Consider the following 15,118-nt stretch of genomic DNA (forward strand, 5'->3'; position numbering starts at 1 on the left):
TAGCTCATCTGGTAGGCTTGTGTCACTGGGCAGCTTGCAGCTGTGCTTCTCTTTGTATTCTGTAATAGTTTGCAAGCCCTGCAACATCCGACGAGCGTCGGAGCCGGTGTAGTACAATTCAATCTTTGTCCTGTATTGAAGATTCGTCAGAGGGCATAGCAGGATTTCTTATAAGCATCCGGGTTAGAGTCCCGCTCCTTGAAAGCGGCAGCTCTACCCTTTAGCTCAGTGCAGATGTTGCCTGTAATCCATGGCTTCTAGTTGGGCTATGTACGACAGTCACTGTGGGGACGACGTCGTCGATGCACTTATTGATGAAGCCAGTGACTGATGTGGTGTACTCCTCAATGCCATTGGAAGAATCCCAGAACGTATTCCAGTCTGTGCTAGCAAAACAGTCCTGTAGCTTAGAATCTGCGTCATCTGACCACTTCTTTATTGACCGAGTCACTAAGTTTTGCCTATAAGCAGGAATCAGGAGGATAGAATTATGGTCAGATTTGCCGAATGGAGGGAAAGGGAGAGCTTTGTACGTGTCTCTGTGTGTGGAGTAAAGGTGGTCTAGAGTTTTCTTTCCCTCTGGTTGCACATTTAACCTGTTATGGATAGGGGGCAGTATTTTCACAGCCGGATAAAAAAACGTACCCGATTTAAACTGATTATTACTCCTGCACAGAAACTAGAATATGCATATAATTATTAGCTTTGGATAGAAAACACTCCAAAGTTTCTAAAACTGTTTGAATGGTGTCTGTGAGTATAACAGAACTCATTTGGCAGGCCAAAACCTGAGAAGATTCTGTACAGGAAGTACCCTGTCTGACCATTTCTTGGCCTTCTTTGCCATCTCTATCCATTACATAGGATCTCTGCTGTTACGTGACACTTCCTACGGCTCACATGGTCTCTCAGAAGGCGGCAAAAAGCTGAATCGTGGCTTTGCAGGCTCTGGTTGAAACAAAGTAGCGCGTTTGGGTAGTGGTTGGTTACAGTACTGTGAGACTCAGGCGCGCGCCCGCGTCGACCGAATGCTTTGTTTTCTTTCCTCTGTTTACCTACAGCAGATTCCCGGTCGGAATATTATCGCTTTTTTACGAGAAAAATTGCATAAAAATGGATTTTAAACAGCGGTTGACATGCTTCGAAGTACGGTAATGGAATATTTAGAAATCTTTTGTCACGAATTGCGCCATGCTCGCGACCCTGATTTACCATTTCGGATAGTGTCTTGGAACGCACGAACAAAACGCCGCAATTTGGATATAACGATGGATTATTTTGGACCAAACCAACATTTGTTATTGAAGTAGCAGTCCTGGGAGTGCATTCTGACGAAGACAACAAAGGTAATGAAACTTTTGTAATAGTAAATCGGAGTTTGATCAGGGCTAAACTTGGTCGGTGTCTAAATGGCTAGCCGTGATGGCTGGGCTATCTACTGAGAATATTGCAAAATGTGCTTTCACCGAAAAGCTATTTTAAAATCAGACATATCGAGTGCATAGAGGAGTTCTGTATCTATAATTCTTAAAATAATTGTTATGTTTTTTGTGAACGTTTATTGTGAGTAATTTAGTAAATTCACCGGATGTTTGCGGGGGGTATGCTAGTTCTGAACGTCACATGCTAATGTAAAAAAGCTGGTTTTTGATATAAATATGAACTTGATTGAACAAAACATGCATGCATTGTATAACATAATGTCCTAGGGTTGTCATCTGATGAAGATCATCAAAGGTTAGTGCTGCATTTAGCTGTGGTTTTGTTTTTTGTGACATTATATGCTAGCTTGAAAAATGGGTGTCTGATTATTTCTGGCTGGGTACTCTGCTGACATAATCTAATGTTTTGCTTTCGCTGTAAAGCCTTTTTGAAATCGGACAGTGTGGTTAGATTAACGAGAGTCTTGTCTTTAAAATGCTGTAAAATAGTCATATGTTTGAAAAATTGAAGTTTTCGGATTTTAGAGGAGTTTGTATTTCGCGCCACGCCCATCATTGGATATTGGAGCAGGTGTTCCGCTCGCGGAACGTCTAGATGTAAGAGGTTAACATGCTGGGAGAAATGAGGTAAAACTGATTTAAGATTCCCTGCATTAAAGACCCCGGCCACTAGGAGCACCGCCTCTGGATGAGCGTTTTTCTGTTTGCTTATGGCCTTGTACAGCTCATTTAGTACAGTCTTAGTACCAACATCGGTTTGTGGTGGTAAATAGACAACCACGAAAAATATAGATGAAAGCTCTCTTGGTAAATAATGTCATCCACAGCTTATCATGAGATACTCTACCTCAGGTGAGCAAAACCTTGAGACTTTCTTAATATTAGATTTCATGCACCAGCTGTTGTTTACAAATATACACAGACCGCCACCCCTTGTCTTACCGGAGAGAACTGTTCTATCTTTCCAATGCAGCGTAAACCCCGCCAGCTGTATGTTAACCATGTCATCGTTCAGCCATGCCTCGGTGAAACATAAGATACAGTTTTTAACTTCTTATGGATGGTGGCAGTATTGAGTAGCTTGGATGACTGACGTGCCCAGAGTAAACTGCCTGCTACTCACTCCCAGACACTAAGATATGCATATTATTAGTAGATTTGGATAGAAAACATTCTGAAGGTTCTAAAACTGTTTGAATGATGTCTGTGAGTATAACAGAACTCATATGGCAGGCAGAAACCTGAGAAAAAAAATCCAACCAAGAAGTGACTTGTAGTTTTTCTATCTAATCCCTATTCAAACTACAGTGTCTGTGGGGTCATTTTGCACTTCCTAAGGCTTCCACTAGATGTCAACAGTCTTTAGAACCTTGTTTTATGCTTCTACTGTTGCTGGGCAGAGAATAGGAGCTGTCTAAACCGGTGGACCAGTGAGTTGTTTACTGCGCACTCACGAAGGCACACCGCTCCTTCCTTTTCCTCTGTAATGAATATGCTATTGTCCGGTTGGAATATTATCAAAGTTTTATGTTAAAAAGACCCTAAGGATTGATTGTAAACATCGTTTGACATGTTTCTACAAACGGTAATGGAACTATTTGACTTTTTGTCTCTGGTTTTACGCTCGCGCGTTATGCCTTTGGATTAGTGATCTGAACGCGCGAACAAAACGGAGGTATTTGGACATAAATATGGAGTTTTTCGAACAAAAATAAAATTTATTGTGGAAGTGGGAGTCCTGGGAGTGCATTCCGACGAAGATCAGCAAAGGTAAGTAAAGATTTATAATACTAATTCTGAGTTTAGTTGACTCCAGAACTTGGCGGGTAACTGTATAGCTTGCTTTGATGGCTGAGCTCTATACTCAGAATATTGAAAAATGTGCTTTCGCCGTAAAGCTATTTTAAAATCTGACACAGCGGTTGCATTAAGGAGGAGTGTATCTATAATTCTTTCAATAACTGTTGTACATTTTATCAACGTGTATGATGAGTATTTTTGTAAATTGATGTGCTCATTCACTGGAAGTTTTGGAGGGAATACATTTTCTGAACATCACGCGGCAATGTAAAATGGGGTTTATGGATATAAATATGAACTTTATCGAACAAAACATACATGTATTTTGTAACATTGAGTCCTGGGAGTGTCATCTGATGAAGATCATCAAAGGTTAGTGATTCATTTTAGCTGTATTTCTGGTTTTTGTGACGCCTCTCCTTGCTTGGAAAATGGCTGTGTGGTTTTTCTTGTTTAGGCGCTGTCCTAACATAATCTAATGTTATGCTTTCGCCGTAAAGCCTTTTTGAAATTGGACACTGTGGTTGGACTAAGGAGAATCGTATCTTTAAAATGGTGTATAATACTTGTATGTTTGAGAAATATTAATTATGAGATTTTTGTTGTTTTGAATTTGCCACCCTGCACTTTCACTGGCTGTCATCATATCCCGCTAACGGGATCAAGCCATAACAGGTGTTAATGTCCCGTTGGTAGGATATCGTGATCATAGCTTGTCTATTTTGTTATCCAATGATTGTATGTTGGCTTATAGAACTGATGGTAGATGCAGATGACCAACTCGCCGTCGGATCCGTGCAAGGCACTCCGACCTACAGTATGTCCCCGATAGCTCCATCTTTTTCTCATGTGAATGCTGGGGATTTGGGCCTTGTCGGGTGTCTGAAGTAAATCCTTCATGTCCGACTCGTACTGGACAAAGATTTTTTTCTTTAACGAGGTGAGTAATCGCTGTCCTGATATCCAGAAGCTCTTTTCGGTCATAAGAGACAGTGGCAGAAACATTATGTACAAAATAAGTTACAAATAACGTGAAAAAACACACACAATAGCACTATTGGTTAGGAGTCCGTAAAACGTCAGCCATCTCCTCCGGCGCCATTCTGCCTTCAGGTTAATATACTGCACCAGTACGCCAAGTTAGGACTCAAATGAACATGCAGCTGAATATATTCTGTTATTATAACTTGGAGTGTGTAAAGTGTACACTTGTAGATCCATCGTGTGTAAACATATTGAGAAACATGTCATAGAAGTAAACACACAGTGCCTTCAGAAAATATTCATACCCCTTCACTTTTTCCACATTTTGTTACGTTACAGTCTTGTTCTAAAATGGATTAAATAAAGAAAATTCCTCAGCAATCCCCACACAATACCCCATAATGACAAAGCGAAAACAGGTTTGTCGAAATGTTTGCTAATTTATAAAAAACAGATTCCTTATTTACAGAAGTATTAAGACCCTTTGCTATGAGACTCAAAATTGAGCTCAGGTGCATCTTGTCTCCATTGAACATCCTTGAAATGTTTGTACAACTTGGAGTCCACCTGTGGTAGATTCAATTGATTGGACATGATTTTGAAAGGCACACCTGTCTATATAAGGACCCACAGTTGACAATGCAACAGACTAAAAACCAAGCCATGAGGTAGAAGGAAATGGCCGTAGAGCTCCGAGACAGGATTGTGTCGGGCCACAGATCTGGGGAAGGGTACCAAAAATGTTTTGCATCATTGAAGGTCCCTAAGAACACAGTGGCCTCCATCATTCTTAAATGGAAGAAGTTTGGAACCACCAAGACTCTTCCTAGAGCTGGCTGCCCGGCCAAACTGAGCAATCGGGGGAGAAGGGCCTTGGTCAGGGAGGTGACCAAGAACCCGATGGTCACTCTGACAGAGCCATAGAGTTCCTCTGTGGAGATGGGAGAAACTTCCCGAAGGACAACCATCTCTGCAGCACTCCATCAATCAGGCCTTTCTGATAGAGGGGCCAGACGGAAGCCAGTCCTCAGTAAAAGGCACATGGTAGCCCACTTAGAGTTTTCAAAGAGGCACCTAAAGGTCTCCCAGACCATGAGAAACAAGATTCTCTGGTCTGGTGAAACCAAAATTCAAATCTTTGGCCTGAATGCCAAGCGTCACATCTGGAGGAAACCTAGCACCAGTGAAGCATGGTGGTGGCAGCATTATGCTGTGGAGATGTTTTTCAGCAGCAGGGACTGGGAGACTAGTCAGGATCGAGGGAAAGAGGTAAGGAGCAAAGTACAGGGAGATCCTTGATGAAAACCTGCTCCAGAGTGCTCAGGACTGGAACAAAGGTTCACCTTCCAACAGGGCAACGACCCTAAGCACACAGCCAAGACAACACAGGAGTGTCTTCAGGACAAGTCTCTGAATGTCCTTGAGTGGCCCAGCCAGAGCTCAGACTTGAACCCAATCGAACATCTCTGGAGAAACCTGAAAATAGCTGTGCAACAACTATCAAACCTGACAGAGCTTGAGAGGATATGCAGAGAAGAATTGGAGAAACTCCCCAAATTCAGGTGTGCCAAGCTTGTAGCATCATACCCAAGAAGACTCGAGGCTGTAATCACTGCCAAAGGTGCTTCAACAAAGTACTGAGTAAAGGGTCTGAATACTAATGTAATTGTGATACTTCTGTTTTTTATTTTTAATAAATAAACATTTCTAAAAACTTGTTTTTGCATTGTCATTATGGGGTGTTTTGTGTAGAAAAAATGATTTAATCAATTTTAGAATAAGGTTGTAACCTAACAAATTTTAGAAAAAGTCAAGGGGTCTGAATACTTTCCGAAGGCACTGTATAAGAGGAGATGCACCTCAGGTACGTACAGGCGAGTGACCTCATAATGTACCCTTCAGCGCCACCAATCACGCTTAACTCATTTCCAAGTTCACCCACCACCTTTAGGTATTGCCATGTGTATTGCAAAGTGTTTGTTCCGCTTCATTAGCTGGCTGATTTTGCATTTAGAGTGTTGCTGATAGCGATTAGCAGTTAGCTGAGGCTAAATACCAGAGGAACAGTTTTGAAGAGCGGTTGACATAGCCTTTGGGATGTTGTTATAAGACTGTGGGATCTGACAGTGGAGCAGGCCCATGCTGCCTCTAATCACTATTGGCAGCTCTAACTGTGGCACTGGTTACAAACAACAACAATCCATCCTCTTCATTTTCTGCAATTAGCCCATACTTCCTGCTGATCTGATGCAGAGGGGGTAGAGGGAAAGGGGGGATGGAGGGAGGGATGTCTGTCTCTGGCCAGATACTGACTGTTTCCATTGTTTAGAGGTCAAGGCCTGGGCACTACTGGGTCGCACTTTGTGTAAGTGTACGTGTGTGAGTGAGTACGACGGAGGGGAAGACTTTTAAGGGACAGATGACTAACTTTCCTAGGGGGAAGATGGGAAACACTGGAATTGGAGGATGGAAAAAGTCAGTGCTCTGGTCTCAGTGTTCACATTTCGAGAGCTTGGGACTATAAGGTTCATTCTGCATTTTTGTCTAAATGAAGTTATTGACATAACCTTGTTCTGTTCAATGTTCTCTACCTATATAGGACTCCAAATACCCCAATTCATGTTGGTAAGATCTAAAGAATGCAATGTAAAAATTGCTGACACCAGTTAAACCAATGAGGGTTCGGAATATAAAAGCAAATTTTCTCAGAATCATCTTTTTGCAGACAGAACCTTCTAGTCCGTAGCTCTCCATTTGTCTCATTCTGGTCTAACTGCTTTATTCCCTGGTTCACTCTAGTCTGAATACTCATCCAAGCCTCACTCTCCTCATAGTCTCCTCATTCTCCGTTCAGTGTAATTTCTCATTGGAGTGTTCACAATGCACTCCCTTTGTCTGAATTCCAATGCAGACACAGCGTCAAACTCCATTGTTTGACACTCCCTAGCTCCTTCAGACCTAATTTTTCTCTCTGTGTCCATCTCCTCTGAGGAGCCTTGGAGCCCCCCTCCACCACACTCCTGTGGAAGGAGACTCATTTGGAGGCTTTGAGTAGAGTTCTCTATTGCTCCAAGAGTTATCTCCTGCCTTAGTGGAGGGCTGTGAAAACAAGGTGCATTCCCCCCAGAGTTCACTGCTACCGTTCCATACACACAGACAGAGAGAGACAGAGACAGACAGAGACAGACAGAGACAGACAGAGACAGACAGAGAGAAACAGAGAGAAACAGAGACAGAGAGAGCAGACATAACCCACTCTATTAAATTAGTCAAAACAGGAACATTTTACATTTAGCTAGAAATGAATAAAGGAACATTTCCTCATGTGTGCTATCTACAGTGCATTCGCAAAGTATTCAGACCCCTTGACTTTTTCCACATTTTGTTACGTTACAGACTTATTCTAAAATGTATTAAATAACAATGTTTCCTCATCAATCTACACACAATACCCCATAATGACAAGGCGATAACAGGTTTAAAAAAAATAAAAAAGCATACCTTATTTACATAAGTATTCAGACCCTTTACTATGAGACTCGAAATTTAACTCAGGTGCAACTTCTTTCCATTGATCATCCTTTTGATGTTTCTACAAATTGATTGGAGTCCACCTGTGGTAGATTCAATTGATTGGACATGATTTGGAAAGGCACACACCTGTCTATATAAAGGTCCCACAGTTGACAGTGCATGTCAGAATAAAAACCAAGCCATGAGGTAAAAGGAATTGTCCGTACAGCTCCGAGACAGGATTGGGCCGAGGCACAGATCTGGGGTACCAAAATATTTCTGCAGCATTGAAGGTCCCCAAGAACACAGTGGCCTCCATCATTCTTAAATGGAAGAAGTTTGGAACAACCAAGACCGTTCCTAGAGTTGGCCGCCTGGCCAAACTGAGCAAGACCCGATGGTCACTCTGACAGAGCTCCAGAGTTCCTCTGTGGAGATGGGAGAACCTTCCAGAAGGACAACCATCTCTGTAGCACTCTACCAATCAGGCCTTTATTGTAGATTGGCCAGACGAAAGCCACTTCTCAGTAAAAGGCACATGACAGCCCTCTTAGATTTTTCCAAAAGGCACCTAAAGGACTCTCAGACCAAGAGAAACAAGATTCTCTGGTCTGATGAAACGAAGATTGAACTCTTTGGACTGCGTCACTTCTGGAGGAAACCTGGCACCATCCTTATGGTGAAGCATGGTGGTGGCAGCATCATGCTGGGGTGAAGTTTTTCAGTGGAAGGGACTGGGAGACTAGTCAGGATTGAGTGAAAGATGAAAGGAGTAAAGTACAGAGAGATCCTTGATGAAAACCTGCTCCAGATCGCTCAGGACCTCAGACTGGGATGAAGGATCACCTTCCAACAGGACAACGACCCTAAGCACACAGCCAAGACAACGCAGGAGTGTCTTCGGGACAAGTCTGTTAATGTCCTTGAGTGGCCCAACCAGAACCCGGACTTGAACCCGATCAAACATGTATGGAGATACAACCTGACAAAGCTTGAGAAGATCTGCAGAGAAGAATGGGAGAAGCGCCACAAATACAGGTGTTTCAACCTTGTACTGTCATTCCCTAGAAGACTAGAGGCTGTAATCGCTCCCAAAGGTGCTTCAACAAAGTACTGAGTAAAGGGTCTGACTTATGTAAATGTGATATTTAATTTTTTTACAAACATTTCTAAAAACCTGTTTTTGCAAGGTCACTATGGGGTATTGTGTGCAGATTGATGAGAAAAAAAACTATTTAATACATTTCAGAATAAGGCTGTAACGTAATTTTTTTGGGGGAAAAGTCAAGTGGTCTGAATACTTTCCGGATGCACTGTATTTCCCCCCCAATAGAATCCCCATACTTTAACATTGACAACTTCTCCATCTTAGAGGGGGAGATCAACCATTTCCAGGCCCAAGGACATGTACTACTCTGTGGCAACCTAAATGCCAGAACTGGACAAGAACCTGACACTCTTAGCAGGGGGGCAAAAACCTACCTGGAGGTGTCAGAATTCCCTCCCAAATATGCCCCCCTAGACACAACTTTGACAAAACAACCCACAAAAATGGGTCACAATTCCTGCAGTTCTGTTGCAAGCTGGGTCTGTACAAGGTCAATGCTAGGTTTTGAGGGTACTTTTCCAGTAGGTACACCTGCAGCTCATCCCTTTGCTGTGGTACTGTAGATTCCTTTAATCACTGACCTCAACCCAGAGTCTCTGTGTTCACAGTCAGCCCACTGACACTCCTATCCGATCACAGCAAAATCACAGTCTACTTGAACAGAGCAATACTCAATCATGAGGCATCAAAGCCAAAGGAACTGCATAATATTAACAAATGCTCTAGATGGAAAGAAAGTAGTGTAGAAACCTACCAAAAAACAATTAGGCAACAACAAATTCAATCCCTTCTAGACAACTTACTGGACTAAACATTTCATTGTAATTGTGAAGGTGTGAACTTGGCAGTAGAAAACTTAAACAGTGTATTTGACCTCTCAGCTTCCCTATCAAATCAAACATTTTTAAGCAGACAACCTAAGAAAATGTATATTAATGACAAATGGTTTGATGAAGAATGCAAAAACCTAAGAAAGAAATTGAGAAACCTGTCCAACCAAAAACATAGAGACCCAGAAAACCTGAGCCTACACCTTCACTATGGTGAATTACTAAAACAATACAGAAATAGACTACGGAAAAAGAAGGAACAGCTCGTAAGAAACCAGCTTAATGTAATCGATGAATCCATATAATCTAACCACTTCTAGGAAAATTGGAACACACTAAACAAACAAAATTAAGAGTTATCTGTCCAAAATGGAGATGTACGGATAAACCCCTTCTCCAGTCTTTTTGGCTGTGTAACAAAGAACAAACAGCAAAAACATATACAGTGAGGAAAAAAAGTATTTGATCCCCTGCTGATTTTGTACGTTTGCCCACTTACAAAGAAATGATCAGTCTATAATGTTAATGGTAGGTTTATATGAACAGTGAGAGACAGAATAACAACAACAAAATCCAGAAAAACACATGTCAAAAATGTTATAAAAATGATTTGCATTTTAATGAGGGAAATAAGTATTTGACCCCTCTGCAAAACATGACTTAGTACTTGGTGGCAAAACCCTTGTTGGCAATCACAGAGGTCAGACGTTTCTTGTAGTTGACCACCAGGTTTGCACACATCTCAGGAGGGATTTTGTCCCACTCCTCTTTGCAGATCTTCTCCAAGTCATTAAGGTTTCGAGGCTGACGTTTGGCAACTCTAACCTTCAGGTCCCTCCACAGATTTTCTATGGGATTAAGGTCTGGAGACTGGCTAGGCCACTCCAGGACCTTAATGTGCTTCTTCTTGAGCCACTCCTTTGTTGCCTTGGCCGTGTGTTTTGGGTCATTGTCATGCTGGAATACCCATCCACGATCCATTTTCAATGCCCTGGCTGAGGGAAGAAGGTTCTCACCCAAGATTTGACGGAACATGGCCCCGTCCATCGTCCCTTTGATGCGGTGAAGTTGTCCTGTCCCCTTAGCAGAAAAACACCCCCAAAGCATAATGTTTCCACCTCCATGTTTGACGGTGGAGATGGTGTTCTTGGGGTCATAGGCAGCATTCCTCCTCCTCCAAACACGGTGAGTTGGGTTGATGTCAAAGAGCTCCATTTTGGTCTCATCTGACCACAACACTTTCACCAGTTGTCCTCTGAGTCATTCAGATGTTCATTGGCAAACTTCAGACGGGCATGTATATGTATTCTTGAGCAGGGAGACCTTGCGGGCGCTGCAGGATTTCAGTCCTTCACGGCGTAGTGTGTTACCAATTGTTTTCTTGGTGACTATGGTCCCAGCTGCCTTGAGATCATTGACAAGATCCTCCCGTGTAGTTCTGGGCTGATTCCTCACCGTTCTCATGATCATTGCAACTCCACGAGGTGAGATCTTGCATGGAGCCCCAGGCCGAGGGATATTAACAGTTCCTTTGTGTTTCTTCCATTTCCGAATAATCGCACCAAATGTTGTCACCTTCTCACCAAGCTGCTTGGCGATGGTCTTGTAGCCCATTCCAGCCTTGTGTAGGTCTACAATCTTGTCCTTGACATCCTTGGAGAGCTCTTTGGTCTTGGCCATGGTGGAGAGTTTGGAATCTGATTGATTGATTGCTTCTGTGGACAGGTGTCTTTTTTACAGGTAACAAGCTGCGGTTAGGAGCACTCCCTTTAAGAGTGTGCTCCTAATCTCAGCTCGTTACCTGTATAAAAGACACCTGGGAGCCAGGGATCTTTCTGATTGAGAGGGGGTCAAATACTTATTTCCCTCATTAAAATGCAAATCAATTTATAAAATTTATGACATGCATTTTTCTGGATATTTTTGTTGTTATTCTGTCTCTCACTGTTCAAATAAACCTACCATTACAATTATAGACTGATCCTTTCTTTGTCAGTGGGCAAACATACAAAATCAGCAGGGGATCAAATACTTTTTTCCCCCCACTGTACATGATCAAATACAAATCTTAGAATCAACTATTAACCTGTTATGGCTAGGGGGCAGTATTTTCACAGACGGATAAAAAACGTACCCGATTTAATCTGATTAGTACTCCTGCCCAGAAACTAGAATATGCATATAATTATTAGCTTTGGATAGAACACACTCCAAAGTTTCTAAAACTGTTTGAATGGTGTCTGTGAGTATAACAGAACTCATTTGGCAGGCCAAAACCTGAGAAGATTCTGTACAGGAAGTACCCTGTCTGACCATTTCTTGGCCTTGTTGATTATCTCTATCAATTACAGGGGATCTCTGCTCTTACGTGACACTTTCTACGGCTCACATGGACTCTCAGAAGGCGGCAAAATGCTGAATCGTGGCTTTGCAGGCTCTGGCTGAAACAAAGTAGCGCGTTTGGGTAGTGGCTGGTTACAGTACTGTGAGACTCAGGCTCGTGCCCGCGTCGACCGAAAGCTTTCTTTTCCTTTGTCTGTTTAGCTAAACGGAGATTCCCGGTCGGAATATTATCGCTTTTTTATGAGAAAAATGGCATAAAAATGGATTTTAAACAGCGGTTGACATGCTTCGAAGTACGGTAATGGGATATTTAGAAATCTTTTGTCACGAATTGCGCCATGCTCGCGACCCTGATTTACCATTTCGGATAGTGTCTTGGAACGCACGAACAAAACGCCGCAATTTGGATATAACGATGGATTATTTTGGACCAAACCAACATTTGTTATTGAAGTAGCAGTCCTGGGAGTGCATTCTGACGAAGACAACAAAGGTAATGAAACTTTTGTAATAGTAAATCGGAGTTTGATCAGGGCTAAACTTGGTCGGTGTCTAAATGGCTAGCCGTGATGGCTGGGCTATCTACTGAGAATATTGCAAAATGTGCTTTCACCGAAAAGCTATTTTAAAATCGGACATATCGAGTGCATAGAGGAGTTCTGTATCTATAATTCTTAAAATAATTGTTATGTTTTTTGTGAACGTTTATCGTGAGTAATTTAGTAAATTCACCGGATGTTTGCGGGGGGTATGCTAGTTCTGAACGTCACATGCTAATGTAAAAAAGCTGGTTTTTGATATAAATATGAACTTGATTGAACAAAACATGCATGCATTGTATAACATAATGTCCTAGGGTTGTCATCTGATGAAGATCATCAAAGGTTAGTGCTGCATTTAGCTGTGGTTTTGTTTTTTGTGACATTATATGCTAGCTTGAAAAATGGGTGTCTGATTATTTCTGGCTGGGTACTCTGCTGACATAATCTAATGTTTTGCTTTCGCTGTAAAGCCTTTTTGAAATCGGACAGTGTGGTTAGATTAACGAGAGTCTTGTCTTTAAAATGCTGTAAAATAGTAATATGTTTGAAAAATGGAAGTTTTCGGATTTTAGAGGAATTTGTAATTCGCGCCACGCCCATCATTGGGTATTGGAGCAGGTGTTCCGCTAGCGGAACGTCTAGATGTAAGAGGATAAAGACTTCCAGAACCCACTGGATTCTCCAATTACATTGAATTAACTAAAGGACAAAATACAAACCCTCCAACCCAAAAAGACCTGTGGTGTTGATGGTATCCTAAATTAAATGATAAAATATACAGACCAGAAATTCCAATTGGCTATACATCATCCTCAGCTCTAGCATCTTCCCCAATATTTGGAACCAAGGACTGATCAACCCAATTGTCACAGCCGTCTTCAGAAATGGACCAAAATGCAGCAGAGTTAGTATTCATCCTTCAATTTAATTAGAACGAACACTATACAGGAACAAAAACAAGGAAACTGACAGCCAACAGTCCTGTCAGGTGCAACCACACTAAACAAGAAACAATTACCCACAACCCCAAAGAAAAACACACACTCCTATATAGGACTCCCAATCAAAGGCAACTCAACACACCTGCCTTCAATTGGGAGTCCTAATCACCAACACAACCATTCACACACACACAAAAACCCTGCCACATCCTGACCAAAACTAATCCAATTGCTCCCTCTGCTGGTCAGGATGTGACAGTACCCCCCCCCTCAAGGTGCAGACCCCGTAATGCACCTTACAAAAAGAAAACACAACAAAAAATCCCCAATACCCCAACAAAACCAATAAACAATAACCCCTAAACAATAAGGGAGGGAAGGGAGGGTGGCTGCCGTCAACGACGGCACTGTGCTACACCCTCCCTCCCCAACCCACCTATCCTGGAGGTGGCTCAGGTGCGGGACGTGGACCTCTCTCCACCTTCGGCGTCGCCCACTTCGGTGGTGCCGATAGCTGCACCGGGCAGACGGGCCACTCGGGCTAGGCCGGAGGACAGGCGGGCCACTCGGGCTGGGCCGGAGGGCAGGCTGGCCACTCGGGCTGGGCCGGAGGGCAGGCGGGCCACTCGGGCTGGGCCGGAGGGCAGGCGGGCCACTCGGGCTGGGCCGGAGGGCAGTCGGGCCACTCGGGCTGGGCCGGAGGGCAGTCGGGCCGCTCTGGCATCTCCGGGCAGTCGGGCCGCTCTGGCGACTCCTGACTGGCAGGCAGCTCTGGCGACTCCTGACTGGCAGGCAGCTCTGGCGACTCCTGACTGGCAGGCAGCTCTGGCGACTCCTGACTGGCAGGCAGCTCCTGACTGGCAGGCGGCTCTGGCGACTCCTGACTGGCAGGCAGCTCTGGCGACTCCTGACTGGCAGGCAGCTCTGGCGACTCCTGACTGGCAGGCAGCTCTGGCGACTCATGACTGGCAAGGCTGGGCTGACACACTAGACGCCTGATGCGTGGGGCTGGTACTGGACATGCCAGCCTGGAAACACGCACCTCCATGCTAGTGCGGGGAGCTGGCCTGGGGCTCCATTTTTGCCCCGCAAAACTGCCCTTGTGCCCCCCCCAAAAAAATTATTGGGGCTGCCTCTCGAATTTACTAAACTCTTCCATAGCCCTGGAAACGCTCCTCCTTATCTCTGCCCACGTCCATCCTTCCTCCTCATTCCTCTGCTGCTTGGTCCTGGTTTGGTGGGTAATTCTGTCACAGCTGTCTTCAGAAATGGACCAAAATGCAGCAGAGTTAGTATTCATCCTTCAATTTAATTAGAACGGACACTATACAAGAACAAGAACAAAAACAAGGAAACTGACAGCCAACAGTCCTGTCAGGTGCAACCACACTAAACAAGAAACAATTACCCACAACCCCAAAGAAAAACACAAACTCCTATATAGGACTCCCAATCAAAGGCAACTCAACACACCTGCCTTCAATTGGGAGTCCTAATCACCAACACAACCATTCACACACACAAAAACCCTGCCACATCCTGACCAAAACGAATCCAATTGCTCCCTCTGCTGGTCAGGATGTGACACCAATCCACAAAAGTGGAGACAAATTTG

This window comes from Salmo salar, chromosome 14 (assembly GCF_965601325.2).
Source record: "Salmo salar chromosome 14, fSalSal1, whole genome shotgun sequence".
NCBI classification, from domain to species: domain Eukaryota; kingdom Metazoa; phylum Chordata; class Actinopteri; order Salmoniformes; family Salmonidae; genus Salmo; species Salmo salar.